Source organism: Podarcis filfolensis (genome assembly GCF_964270895.1).
Source record: "Podarcis filfolensis genome assembly, chromosome: 14".
In the NCBI taxonomy this organism is placed as follows: Eukaryota; Metazoa; Chordata; class Lepidosauria; order Squamata; family Lacertidae; genus Podarcis; species Podarcis filfolensis.
The window spans coordinates 23,241,322-23,254,198 of NC_139616.1; positions in this window are offsets into that span (position 1 = coordinate 23,241,322).

A 12,877-nucleotide genomic window follows, 5' to 3' on the forward strand; every position below is an offset into this window, starting at 1 on the left:
GGACTTGAGCGCCACGAGATTCTCCCTACTTGCAGTTCCCAAGAACTGCCATTCAGAGGGATGCTGCCTCTGACAGTGGAGAGAGAGAACATAACCAGCATGGCTAATAGCCACTGATAGCTTTATCTTCCATTAATTGTTTCTGTGTCCTGATTGCGCACAGCCACAATGTGTGAGCAAGACCTTGCACATTGGGCTCTCTGGTTCCACAGAAGCATGTGTGGGTGAAAGAAAGAGACAGGACAAGACATTAAGGGTGAAGCTAAAACTACAGCCCCATTCCTTGCTCCACAAGCTCCCATCCTGCACACGAGACACACATGACTAGGGCTAATGGGGCTTCAGCTAGTAAAGTAGAGGACGAGTGTTCTTGTGATTGGCTTTGCATGTTTCCCACTTGTATCTGGTTGGCTACTGTGGAAACAGGATGCTGGTTTAGGTGGGTTCTTGGCCTAATCCAGAAGCCTCTCATGTTCTTATGAAACAAACCTGAGCCAGTGATTTTTCAGTTTTATGAGAATTGAAGTGCATGTGTTTGTTTGAAAGGGAGGCTTTTTTTTAGAGGGGGGGGATGCCCCCCGGTTATATTATGTATTTCAAATGTTTACTGTAAAACTCTTCACATGGTGAGAAGTATGCCATCTATTTACAGCAAGGTCTGTAAATATTGTACCAAGTCAAGATTCCTTTCACTTTCTTCACATGCATTCTGTTTGCAGCCCTCTGATTTGAGAAGAAGCACAGCAGTCATATATAAACACTGGCAGGTCCCTATGAAATAAAAGCAGGTTAATGTAAATTCTTTTCGCCCTGGTCCTATGGGATGTTTATCCAAGGTCTGGGCATTGTTCTCATACATGCAATGCAGAATTTGAGGGTCTCCTTTAACCCTGAGGTTTAGTTTATTGTAGTTTAGTTTAGTTTTTAGTTTAGTTTAGATGTGGGAGTTGCAGAATTTCTAATAAATGCAGCATGTGTATCATTCCTACCCCATAGCTCACCAAACACATGGTGTGAGAAGCTGGTTGAGAGTCCCAGCAAAAATGGGCCTGGGGTCCTAGGGAACTTTGGGGCAAACACATTAGATGGTTAATAGAAATGAAGCAGTATTTTATGGCCATGCTCTTCCTCCACCATTGGAGGTAGTAATGACTCTCAGTGCCAGCTGTTGGAAACTGGAGGAGAAGAGATTGCCGTTGGGACTGGATGGGGCAATGGCTTCATTCAGCAGACACTCCTTAAGTTTCTATGTTCTTGTCATGTGTAAGACAAGGGCTTCATTTGGAGGTGGGGGTTATTGTTTTACTGGTTATAATGCTTCTGCTTCTGTCTTAATTTGTAACATTACTTTTACTGTGCAGTACCTGATGCATTGTGGAACTGTGGCTTTTTTTTATCTGTATAGCCCTATGTCTTGCTAAATTTCTTTCAGACCAGTGGGCATGGTGTGACGCAACCACAGTCATTGGACAGGGTGCCACTCCCCAAGCCTTTCCATGCATGTGTGCTTCTGTTTCCCCATGATTCACCATGCAGTATGCTGAAATACTGCCTAATTTATCACCATGTGAGGGGTGTGTGATCCATGAAAAGCACTGGAAACATCAAATGCAACATTCCTGTAATCTTCTGGAACATAAGGCTATGTCTATGTTAAATATTAGACAGGTGCCATCTCACTTGCCTTTTTGGTGCCTACTGAAGATCTTCTTCTCCCAACAAGCTTTTTAAGTAGAAACGTTTCCCAGGCTGCATCTGTACTGGATTTATTTTTAGATGCTTTAATTGTTTTATTGCTTGTGTGTGTACCCTGAATTTTACACTTCTACTACTACTAATAAGTACTACTACTAGTAGTAGTAGCAGCAGCAGCAGTACAAGCTCCCAGGCAACCACCCATCCAAGCATAGGCACCGACTCCTAGGGGCCAAGGCAGTTTCCTCACCCTGATGTATTTTTTGAGGGAGCCAGGCCCCTTCAATTTTCAGGTGGCATTTGGCTCCATCCCCTGGCTCCATGCGACGTCAGGAAAAGTCAAATTGGGCCCCTCAATCAGCTGGAGAAGCTGGTGCCTCTGCATCTGAGCAGTGGCTGAACCTGCTTAGCTTCAGCATGAACAGTATGAATGCTCAGTCCATCTGCTGGCCTAACTTTGTGAAAGGAGCTTCACAAAGTGATAGGGATCTGAAACATGTCTCACAAGTCCAAGTACGGCACCTGAAGCACACTTGTGCCAATGAGCTACCCCAGGGATGGAGAACCTGTGGCTCTTCAGATGTTGTTGGACAATAGCTCCCACCATCCCTGACCAACTTTGATGAGAGTTGAAGTCCAACTACATCCCAGGTACCACAGGTTCCCCATTTCTTGTGCTACACAAACATGATAATCTTTATCAATTCCTCCTCTTCTTCAGATATCACCATTCCTTTCTTTCCTCCAATAGTCCACAGCTAAACTAACCAGAAAGGACAGCATTTGGGCTCATCATCTTTGATCAGAGTCCCCCACCACTGTATACATAGTCAGCCAAAGCTGAAAGTTTTGACTAAAGGGTGGTAAAACCACCCCAGCAGGGGGACTAGCAGGGACCTGCCTCAGATTTCCCATGTTGACATGGCTGCCTGTTCAAATTAAACATATTTCAACATGGCCACTGGCCAAAAACACTAACTGTGCCAAAGCTAAACACAGAATGCCTGCCTAGTTTCAAACAATCATACCACCAACCCAGTGCTTACCATTCTTCAGTGTTTTGAAATGCAAATTTGTCTTCACTCTGAGGGGAATTCACCTGAAACTATCTAAGACAGGGACAGTCCATGGGGTGCCCCTCAATAATATTGGTGGGCTCCAGTTCCCGGAAGCCCCAGCCAGAATGGCCACTTGTCAGGGTTTATGGGAGCTGAAGTCCAACAACTGGTTGGAATGACCGAGTGCAGAACAAATATTATGTAGCACCTGTAAGTACCAGTTCTGCAGATTGAAGTGGTCAAGTGGGCACATGTGGGGCAAAGGCTCCTGCAAATATAAACCAACTTCCTATGTTCCTAATACAATCCAGAAACAGAGACACTGCACAGCGATGTAAGGCTCATCTGTTTCAGCAGAACATAATGTGTGTGGCAGATTGATAAGGCCAGATTTCCCTGAGTCAGTCCTCATTCAAACAGAAGTTGTCAGCCACTGCTTTGTTTTTGTTTACCCTCTGCATCTGTTCTTAATACCAAAAAGCAAAATATGGGATTTATAGTGGGAAGAGGAATGCACTGACAGACCGCTGGTATTTCATTTCAACCACAGGCATTGCTTTCTTGGGGCCATTTTGGGTCCATTCTATCCAGCACAAAGTCATGTAAATTGCTAGTCGTCTCCTGCATGCAGCGGAGACTCCGCTGTCTCCAGCAAATGCTTGTTGGATGGCCGTATACAGATGTTTCAAGCATTGTCCTGCCAAAATCTGTCTTTCGGTTTCACCAAATGTGCCTTCCTCTGCAAAAGACGATTATGTTTCCTGCTCTTATTTTCAGGGCATTTTGAGGGTTTGATTAGAATTTCTCCATTTTGTTCTTTTAAAATAAATCTTATTGACATTATCAGTGCTTTTTTTTCTGGGGGTACTCAAGGGCACATGTTACCGGCACCTTTCTTTCCTAGAAAGACTCGACATTCTTAACATCTACTTGACATTATTGGCATCTATCTGTAGATGCTGGGGATTGCACTCATCCACTGCAGATTCAATTCCCAAAGGTACAGTAGAACCTCAACTTACGAACTGCTCTACTTACGTACAATTCCAGTTATGACCTTCAGTAGGTGCTTCGACTTATGAACTTTCCTCTAGATACAAACAAAGGCCTTGCCAGCAGCACGGAGCTCACCCCGCCAGCTGCAGAGCAGTGCTGAGGCCTCTGCTGCCGGGGAGACGGCCCCCATCCCACCCCCGAAGCTGTGGAAGAGGTGCTGCCTGCAAGAGGAACAGCAGGGCGCACTGTAGCCCCAAACCCCGTTGAGGAACTAACTTGAGGAAGTCCAGAGAAGAACCTGGCCTGGCAAGAAAAAAAGTGACCCTGGCCAAAGTGAATCAGCTCTTTACTGACCCTCGCCCCACCCCCAGCTTGTAGCCAGGTAAGCCCACCCACCCTCAGTGCATGTAAAGGGGGGAAAGTTATTTTTTTTCATTTACAATACTGTCTTATTTATTTTATAGTACAGTACATTGATTATTGCCTTCATTTTATGGATCTGTGGTCTCGTTGGACAGTAAATCCATGCTAAATTGCTGTTTTAGGGGATGTTTTTCATTGTCTAGAACAGATCAATTCACTTTTCCATTACTTTCTGTGGAAAAGTGCACCTCTACTTATGTACGTTTCTAGTTATGACCGGACCTCCAGAACGGATTATGGTTGTAAGTAGAGGTTCCACTGTATCTAGTTCTCCACTGTGAGAACATGGTGTGGATGTAAATGGTGCTTTGGCCTGATCCAGCAAGGCACTTCATATGGCTTCCAACAGCTGCCCCAAGGAATGCTGACGGAGGGCTTAGGAAACTGCCTTTCCCCATTAGTCCATCTAGCTCAGGATTGAATACCCATGGGATAATGGGTTGAGAGCACTGTTGTATGCATGCCCTGCCTGTGGGCTCCTGCTTGGCCCACATGGGGTAAAGGTGCTCTTCTAGATGGACCTGGAACCTGTCCCAGCAGCCAGGCTCTTCATATGGGAAGATGCTGTAACAGGGCTTCGTAGAGTTGCTCACATCCAAATCCTGGTGAGCAGAAGAGGCAAGGCAAGATGGGACTCAAAGCCAGGTAGCACAGTGCAGATGCTACATACCCTTTCAGTTACCTTGCAGCTGAAATATGTGGGGCTTCAGCTGAGTCAGGCTCTGCTCTGAGGATACACGGGATGGGGTGGGGGAATCCCATTGTGTGCGTTTAAGAGGTTTTTAAACTAGTTACTATGCCACAATAATTTTGTATGTCATCTACAGGAGATTGCCAAGGAGGCAGCTGGAACATGCTCCCATTTCAGCCACCCATCCCCCATTTTCTCGGTGTCTCTTCCCGCCCCCCTTCCCCCCCCCATGCCTGCCCTGCTCTGTGTTATTAATGGGAGGCAGCTGGTTCCCATTAATGTTGGGGAAAGAGGTCTATTTTAATAATGGTTAAAATTGATGTGTGGGCTGGGAGAATTAGCCATTTGCACCTGGCCAAACTCAAGTATTTTGAAGCTGGGCTAATCATAAACAGTCCATTGTTGTTACTAAGGCTGCGCTGTATAATCTCCGTTTTCCATTTTTGGAGCAGCCCTAGTGATTTCGGTAGGGCGGGAGGGGATTTCTCCCCAACAATGGTTGCACTGTGAGAATATTCACCTCTCCCCTATTCTGTTCAGTCCCATTGCTTCGCCAGCTGTTGCTTCTATAGCAAACCCAACCACTCTCCAGCCCCTCCAGCTGCATTTCCTTCTCCCTTCTGGGAATTGTCAGGGATCATTTTAGGGAGTTTGCATGATCTCCTCCAGGTGCGGAAAGAAATGCAGTTATGCATTGTGGACTTACTCCTCGTCTCAGCCATGCACAGGGGAAATGCTTCCCTGATGTTCATGTGATCTGACGTCATGGGAAAGGGGTCACTCCATGCATGACAATGTGTCCACCCTGCAAGGAGGGAGCCTCGTGGGGCCAAAGTCTGGAAGAGCACATTAGACTGTTGCATCCTTTGAGCATGTGAATGACAATCTTCTGCTTCATACTAGCTCTTTGCAGGCTATTTCAATATGTGGGCAGGAGGTGTCATATGAACACTCCTAAACTGAACAGGACTGCATCACAAAGCAACAGTGAGGTCTTGTAATAATGTTACTGATGGCAAGTGAAGGCAGTGGCGTAGTGTTGGTTGCTGGTGTCCGGGGCCAGGGCATGCATGCTGGGCAGGGGGGATGTCAGTCCAGCCCTCACTGCTGATGCCACTGGAGTGACCCCACCAGAGCAAAGTGGCCCATACTGAGTCGCCTGCCCACCTGCACAGGGGGAGGCCAACCAGCCACATAACCCTTGGCAGCTGGAGATTAGCACCAGGCTGAGCTATGCTGGGGGCGCCTGCGTAAGGGTGCCAGGTTCATACCCTCTCAAAAACTGTGCACCCAAGGCCATGGCCCCCTTGGCACCCCACACACTACACCCCTGAGTGAAGGCAATTTCAAGTAACAAAGCGAACTCCTCCCCACCCAGGAGTGGTTAAAAGGAAATTGCTGCGAAGACCATATAACAATTTGCTACATTACTGTTTCACCTTTCTTTCATCATGGAACTACTTGTTGTTGTTGTTGTTGTTGTTGTTGTTGTTTCCAACTATTCACATGTTCTTCCACCTCAGGAACTGGAATGATGGAAGAATGCAGAACCTTTCCACGGTGTGGGAGGAAATCCTGAACCCAAGAGGCCCAGCAGTTAGTCTTTGACTCTGAAAGGAGCATCTAACAGGGGACAGATGTTCTGCCTTGCACTGGTGGGAACTTGCCTGAATAAATTGGGTGTTGGGAGAAAATAAAATTAGGGCACCCGATACGTGGAGAGAGGCCTACATTACACTTATACCAAAGACAGAGACTGAAAAGACCCAACTTAAAAACTACCGACCCATCTCGTTATTGAATGTGGATTACAAAATCTTTGCTGATATTTTAGCAAAAAGACTGAAAAGAGTTTTGATGGAGGAGATTCACGGGGACCAAGCGGGCTTTCTCCCAAAAAGGCATTTGTCGAACAATGTAAGGAATATAATTGACATTTTGGAAAAGCTGGAAGTGAACATAAACACTAAAGCTGTTTTGATATTTGTGGATGCCGAGAAAGCCTTTGACAATATTTCTTGGAGTTTTATGTTGAAGAACCTCCGGGGGATGGGGGTAGGCCAAGGGTTTGAGAATGGTATAGGTGCAATATACTCTGAACAGAAAGCTAAACTAATTGTAAACAATGTGGTTACAGAAGAGTTCAAGATTGAAAAAGGGACACGTCAGGGGTGCCCTATCTCCCCATTACTTTTTATATCGGTCCTGGAGGTTTTGCTTAATATGATTAGGAGGGACCAGTTGGTTAAAGGGATTCAGGTCGGAGCTAAACAATATAAACTGAGAGCATTTGCAGATGACTTAGTACTTACATTACAAGAGCCAGAAGCTAGCACGAAAAGAGTTTTGGAAATAATTCAAGAGTTTGGTCAAATGGCAGGATTTAAATTGAATAAGTCTAAGACAAAGGTTTTGGAGAAAAATTTGACACAGATAGAAAAGGAAAGGTTTCAGAATGAGACAGGGTTAACTGTGGTTAAAAAAGTGAAATATTTGGGTATAAATATGACAGCTAAAAATGTGAATTTGGTTAAAGATAATTATGAAAAAACTTGGAGAGAAGTGAAAAAAGATTTGGAGATTTGGTCCAACTTAAAGCTTTCCTTGTTAGGCCGTATTGCAGCTATAAAGATGAATGTATTGCCAAGAATGTTGTTTTTGTTCCAAGCATTGCAAATAATTGATAAAATGGATTGTTTCAAGAGGTGGCAAAAAGACATATCTAAATTTGTCTGGCAGGGCAAAAAGCCCAGAATTAAATTTAAGATATTAACGGATTCAAAGGAAAGAGGGGGGTTTGCCCTGCCAGACTTTAAACTTTACTATGAAGCGGCAGCTTTCTGCTGGCTGAAAGAATGGCTACTTCTTGAAAACACAGACACTTTGGATTTGGAAGGTTTTAATAACATTTTTGGGTGGCATGCATATTTGTGGTATGACAAGGTTAAAGCACATAAAAGTTTCAAAAATCATATTGTCAGAAAAGCACTACTAAATGTCTGGGTCAGATATAAAGACTTGCTGGAAAATAAAACTCCAAGGTGGCTGTCGCCAATGGAAGCTAAGGCAGTTAAAAAGTTAAATATGGAGTCCAAGTGGCCAAGATACTGGGAAATTTTGGAAAAGGAAGGGGACAAATTGAGATTGCAGAGTTTTGAGAAATTAAAAGGGAAGGTGAGAGACTGGTTTCACTACCATCAAATAAACGAAGCGTTTAAACTGGACAGTAAAATTGGCTTCCAGGTGGAAAAATCAAAATTGGAGACAGAACTGTTAGAACCCAGTACTAAGAATTTGTCTAAAATGTACAATTTGCTGCTGAAATGGAATACACAAGATGAAACGGTTAAATCGGTCATGATTAAATGGGCTCAGGACATTGGTCATAATATCTTGTTTGCTGATTGGGAAAAGTTGTGGACCACCGGGATAAAATTTACGGCATGTAATGCCTTAAGAGAAAACATTATGAAAATGATATATAGGTGGTACATAACCCCAGTCAAGCTTGCAAAGATTTACCATGTGCCTGATAACAAATGTTGGAAATGTAAAGAAACTGAAGGTACATTTTTTCATCTTTGGTGGACTTGCCCGAAGATTAAGGCATTCTGGGAAACGATCTATAATGAACTTAAAAAGGTATTTAAATATACTTTCCCCAAGAAACCAGAGGCCTTTCTCTTGGGTATTGTCGGCCAAGGGGTGTTAAAGACGGATATAACTTTCTTTATGTATGCTACAACAGCAGCTAGAATACTCATTGCGAAGTACTGGAAGACGCAGGAACTACCCACACTGGAAGAATGGCAGATGAAGGTGATAGACTATATGGGCTTGGCAGAAATGACGAGCAGAATCCGAAACCAGGGAAGAGAAGCAGCGCAAGAAGAATGGAAAAAATTCAAGGACTATTTAAAGAAATATTACAAAGTTAATGAAAGTTAGAATGATGTTGGACTGGAAAGTAAATGGTTACTATTAGTAATGGTTAAGACAAGGAGAATAAGGAAGAATAGTCTAAATTTAAATTAAAATAAGGGAAGATTTGCTGAACAATCAATAAGAATTTGGAATACAGAAAGGGGAGGCATGAGGAAGTCGGGGAAGATGGGATATGAAATTAGGATATGAAATGATACATGTTTTTTGTTTCATTTTCTGTTTTTTGTATGTTTATGTTCGTTGTATTGTGTTTAAATGGAAAATAAAAATATTATATAAAAAAAGAAAAAGAAAATAAAATTAAAAGAGGGAAGAAGAATAATGCCACTAAGGCAGGAGAGGGATAAATATACAATGCAGAGTGCAACATTTTTTGCTCACATTTTTCTCTCTCCTGGAAGAATTGCTGCTAGGCTAATGTGAACCCGGAGGAAAACAATTGCCCCAGCTGCAGGAGAAATGAGGCAATTTGTTAGGGAGATGACATTTTTAATGGGAAACACTTGCTGGAGGAGAACAAAAGGGCTTGTTTGGTTGGAAAGGATGCTCTCGAGTCTCCTCTCAAGTACGTGAAAAAGTCGTTTCGTTGAGGCATCAGACCCTGAGCAGCTGACTTTATGAGGCTCCAGATGTTGCACAGGCAGATGTGGAACAAATGGAATGCTCTCCCAAGCAACTGAAAGAGGGGAAGGCAGTGTCTCAGAGTGTCACTACAGAAAAGGGAGCTTGAAACTGGATCAATCTTTTTGGGACTCAAGTAAATAGACTTAAATTTGTTCCAGTTAATTGGAAGGTGGGAAAATGGCAGTGGACTAGAAACCCACAGCTTTTTAAAATTTGTCACGGGGGAGCTGCTCAAATTTGCACTTCCCTCAAATATATCTGGGGTGCTATTTAAAGGATAGAGTTGGGTATATTTAGATGTCTGATTTTAGAATAGTACCCACCTCATTAATAATAGTGATACAAAGCTGCTGCAATACAGAGTAGGATCAATGGTCCAGCTAACTCAGTACTGGCAGTGGTTCTCCAGGATTTCAGACAGGGACCATCCCAGCCCAACCTAGTACAGTCATACCTTGCTTATTGAACGGCTTAGTTGCCGAACAAATTGGCTCCTGAACGCTGAAAACCTGGAAGTAAGGAAGCCAAACTTCCGACACGGCTTCCGCTTGAATGCAGGAAGCTCCTGCAGCCAATCGGAAGCCACGCCTTGGTTTTTGAATGGTTTCAGGAGTCGAACAGACTCTCAGAACGGATTATGTTCGAGAACCAAGGTACCACTGTAATGCCTCTGACTGAAACAGGGACCTTCTGCATGCAAAGCAGGTGCTCTGATATTAAGTCATTTACTGTTCTTCTCACTGATGGTTTGCTCGTTTTCTGGCGCACACACAAATATTAAGGTGACTTAATAAAAGAGATGCAATTCAAATACAAAGTTTAGCTAAAACTTAAAGAAACAATAAACCACTAAAATAGTGCTAAACCAATGACACTTGCACTTATCAAAAATCTGACTCCTACAATATAAGTATGTTCGTTCTTAAAATTAAACAAACCAGAGAAAGGTATTAACAGACAAATGCATAGGAGAAGAAAAGAGACTTTGCTTGGTGCAAAAAGGCAATTTATCCTTGGAGACAGTATCCCAGGGGAATGCTAGGGAGAGAAAGTTATTGTGTTAACAACATTCAGAAAGCATACATCAGATACTCAGCAGCATTCTTACCATCACGCCTGCAAAGTGATGATTTGCAAGACCTGCGGCAGAACTTCCATGCTTGTTTCAGTTTAAAGCCCGGATGGTGTCACTGTTGTAGATGTCACCTTTGCCTTAACACAAACTCCCAGAGGAAACTGTAGCCGGAGAATATTGGTCCTATGGATAGAGCCTGGGAGGTTAGTTCACTGTAACCTCGGTCAGACCTGCTAACACTGGCTAGGCAGTTGTTGTCTTATCCAATATATAATTGTTGCTTTCCATATCACCTCTGCAACTGTTTGCAGACCTAAGAAATATTAGTCACATGTGCATTTTCATTCACAGGCACACTGCATCACGGCAACCCCTAAATTGTGGAACTCCCTTCCCAAAGAGGTGCACTTAACATCTTCATTGTACAACTATTCTTGGCTAAACCTGGATGTTCAGAACAGACAATGTTTTCATGTGAAGGTTTTGATTTATTCTGGATTTTCTGGGTCTTCCTCTTTTATCTATCTATTTATCATCTATCTATCTATCTATCATCTATCATCTATCTATCTATCATCTATCTAGCTAGCTAGCTATCATCTATAAAATATCTATCTATCATCTATCTATCATCTATCTATCTATCTATCATCTATCTATCATCTATCTATCTATCTATCTATCTATCTATCTATCTATAAAATAGCCAGTGGGTTTTCTTCAAATTAGTTTGGCTGTTTGTTTGTTTTAATAGGTGGATACTTGCTAACAATGACTCTGACTTCTGAGGTTAACGAACATCTGTATTTAATGTTTAATTGCTTTTTATCCCTGCCATTTTCTGCCTCGTTAAGAAACCCGTTGGTTAGAGAACATCAATAAATGGACAATTGCATCTCAAGCCAAACTCACCATGAAATCCCCTGCTTGTATAATAAACATGAGTCAATGCCTGCTTTTTTGAAGACTCCTATAAATTGTTTATGGCAGCAACGCAAAGTCTCATTGACTTCTTACAGCTCATAAACACTTGTGTTACAATTACTTTTGCTAAATGCACACAAGGAAAAAATAACCCGTTATGCTTGCTTATGAGCATTATCCATCTGTTTGCAAACCAACAAGGCAAATCTGATTTATTGCTAGTTTTTTTATTATTATTATTTAAAGTCAAGCACACGTTCGCACTGTGCCCACCACAAACACCCATGAGTATTTCTGATGTGGTTAGAGTCCACCATGGAGGCTATAATCAAATCACCACTAAAAATGGTGCCTTTGGCTAGAAGGCTGGAACTGTACCCATAAGGGAGTCACACACATTACAACCCAGCAAATTAGAGGGCAGAAAACATTCAAATTAAAAAAGGGAGGGCCTACTGAGAGATGCAACATCATCACTTAGGAAGCGTATCAGTGTTAACCTTGATATGTAGACCATTATTATGCAACAATGTATTGGGGATCAGGGTTTACAGATGGCATCTCGTAGCACCTCCCAGGAAGAAGGCCCCATTGCACCAACTTCTCAGTAGGCATGTGTTGGATTAGCAAGAGAGGCACTTTCAAACCTTACAAGTATCTCTTGATGTTTCAGGCATTTATCCAGTGATGAACATGAATGAATGAATGAACATTATCATTTTTTTATCCCAATATGCCGTCATATCCAGTAAGCTGAACCTTTGAATTGTCCCACTGATTGAATGCAAAGATTCAGGATGCTAGTTTTTGACTAACCATCCCCTCTCTTGATCAGTCTATCTGCCTAATCTCATAGTACAGCCACAGTGGCTGGAAGGAACTACCAGCCTCTGCTCTCAGTTGGAATTTCCCACACATGGATGGAATTGCCTTTGCAGTTTGGAAATGAGTGACAGGTAGCTAAGAGGAAACTGCCAACACGCCATCTCATCACATGTGCTTGTAGAAAAATAAACACAGTTATTGTTAGTAAAGCTTGCAGCTCAGGTAAATTAGATTGGAATGAACACTTACAGTTTGTGGAGTTCAAAGGCTTTATTCACACAGGAACTATTTACAGGATGAGTAGAGATGAGAGAGAAAATAGCAGACATCTTGAGAACAAAATGGTTCAGCTTTTAGAGGTGGCGTTAGCTTAGACAGACAGGCTGCAAAACAAGTGTTGGCAAGATTGCTAGACAAACAGTGCCTTTATGTGGTTTAAAGTAATACATGCATTAAGTACAAACTCAATAGAAGGAAGTGCATTTGCAGTTATGAATACATAAGTTCTAGTGCTTTGGGGGGGACCCACTTTTGGAGCACTTTTAAAAATTAATCTGCGGATCAGGCTAGATGCTGCATGATTCATGCAATTATCTCACCTTTTGTGTAAAAACAAACTGT